Below are 2,599 nucleotides of genomic sequence, written 5' to 3' on the forward strand. Positions count from 1 at the left end.
TTTTATTATGAAAATCTCCAACATATAGAAAAATTTTTATAATCTTTCATTGAACAACACTGTACATATAACCTAGATTCTACTATTAATTAACAGTTCACTCTACTTATCACAACTCTATCCATCCCTATATTTATCCAACACTCATATTAATTTTTTTGGCTGGGCACAGTATACTTTATAGATGGTACATGACAAGTTAGGGCTCCCCAAGTCCCTTCCCTTCTTCAGGGAGTCTGATGGAAACTGTGTAGAGGTTGGGGGAGTCTCAGTGTGTAAAGGTTGGGGGAGAGTTGGGGCAGGGATTCCCCAGGAGATGAGGCACTCTCTCTTCCTCTATCTCTCCTTGGGGCTGGTGGTCCAGGGGGTTCTTACTCCTTGGAGGTCATGTGGACCATAGTTGCTGTAGCCAAATTCATTGTCATACTAGGAAATTACCTTGACAAAGTGCTCATTAAGAGGAAAGCCAGCCCCAGCATCAAAAGTCTAAGAGTGGGTATCACTGTTAAAGTCTCAAGAGACAACGTATTGCTCAGTGTAGCCCAGGGTGCCCTTGAAGGGGCCTTCCAATGCCTGTTTCACCACCATCTTGATGTCATCATACTTGTTAGATTTCTTCAGGCAGCAGGTCAGATCCACAACTGACATGTTGGTGATGGAGACACAGAAGGCCATGCCAGTGAGCTTCCTATTCATTTCAGCCTTGGCAGCACCAGAAGAAGCAGGGATAATGTTCTGGGTAGCCCCTTGGCCATGATTACACAGCTTCCCAGAGAGGCCATCCATGGTCCCCTGGGTGGCAGTGATGGCATAGACTGTGGGCATGCATCCCTTCACGATGCCACGATACCAAAGTTGTCGTGGATAACCTTGGCCAGGGGAGCCAAGCAGTTGGTGGTGCAGGAGGTATTGCCGACAATCTTGAGAGAGTTGTCATACTTCTCAAGGGTTCATGCCCATCACAAACATGGGGGTATCGGCAGAAAGAGTGGAGATAATAAGGCTTCAAGTGAGCCCCAGCCTTCTCCATGGTGGTGAAAAACCTATTGGGCTCCACAACATACTCAGCACCAGCATCATCCCATTTAATGTTGGTGGGATCTTGCTTTTGGAAAATGGAGATGGGCTTTCCATTGATGACAAATTTTCCATTCTCAGCTTTGACTGTGCCATTGAATTTGCTGTGGGTAGGATCATACTGGAACATGTATACCATGTAGTTGAGGTCAATGAAGGGGTCATTGATGGCAACAACATCCACTTTGCCAGAGTTAAAAGCAGCTCTGGTAATCAGGTGCCCAATATAGCCAAATCTGTTCTAACTTTCACCATCATGTCTTGGGCACACAGCTGGCACTGCACCAGAAGATATGACTGAAGAACAGAGAGAAGCAGAGAGCTAACTCATATTATTTTTTGTGCATTTCAAGTTAAATTGCAGGCATTGATATCCTTCTCTATAAATACTTCAGTATACATATCATTAGAATTCAATATTTGTTTCCAGTCTTTTCCTTTGAAATAAAATGATCATTCACTAAAGTTTGACAATTGCAAACACCTATGTAACACAAATCCTTAACAGGATTACCATCACTCTGAGAAAATTTAGCAGTAGAGATTTGAGAGCCTTTGAAAAAATTTCTTTACCTCTTTACCCAGAAAGAGACTCTCCGAGAATTGAAGAGTTTACAATTTGATAGGAACTGTCCACCCTCACAAACTGCCTCAGATTTCACACTGTTAAAGAGTTGCTTTCTTCTATTTGTTTTAGCAAAATCCTAACTCTAAATGCATAGTTGATTGCAAGCGAGAGATTTATGTGTATGTACAACATTAGCTGAAGGTCCAGTGAGTTGGCAAACAGGAAGGAGAGAATAAAGCAAAATTAGAATCGTATTTTCTTATGTGGATTAAAACATAATGTATACAAATAATTTTTGTCAGAATAACAGGTATACTTTGGGTCCTAATATATGTAAGTATGTTTTCTTTGTGCTGGATTTTCTGGGGACATCATCTTTATGCCGAAAAAAAGAAAACAACAACAACAACAACCAAGGAGCCCTCTGAGAAGCTGTACATGTTGCCAAGTTGAATACAGTGCCAAGCTAAATCCCTACCACATGGTACATATAAGTTGAATCTCTTCCAAATGCTGGGCTCCTTCTTAAGTAGCTGTGTTGACTAATTACTTTCATCAGGATAATTGCACCTAAGAAAAGGGTACAATTATTTCTACCGAGTAGAATGTTGACATCGTTTAATGAAGAATTAATGCATGTGGTGACAAACTATGTATTTAGAGAGGAAATAAAGCACTTACCAACAATCTGTTTCCAAGAAGGAATTTTTAAGCATGTCTAGTATGCTTTTAAGTACTCAGAATGAAACTAATAGGCATTTCCACAACACACAAGACTCAGCCTCTATCTAAGCCCATGCATGCCAATGAATTGACATCCACCAGGCACTAGTAGGTTCTATGTCATGGTTTAGTGTCAGAATAGCTCAACTGGGCTCAGGTAGTATCTACTCACACCACATTTCAAAGTGGCCTTTCCAGTCACTGTTGCACATAAATAGTAAATCCACAGCA

The 2,599-nt window shown here is 41.2% G+C and overlaps 1 pseudogene; it reads right to left on the bottom strand.

Annotated features, from left to right (window-relative positions):
- On the bottom strand, positions 1-1,918 carry LOC144243479 (glyceraldehyde-3-phosphate dehydrogenase pseudogene; annotated as a pseudogene).
- Positions 1,919-2,599: the final 681 nt, after the last annotated feature.

This window comes from Crocuta crocuta, unplaced genomic scaffold (assembly GCF_008692635.1).
Source record: "Crocuta crocuta isolate KB4526 unplaced genomic scaffold, BGI_CrCroc_1.0 scaffold167, whole genome shotgun sequence".
Taxonomy (NCBI): domain Eukaryota; kingdom Metazoa; phylum Chordata; class Mammalia; order Carnivora; family Hyaenidae; genus Crocuta; species Crocuta crocuta.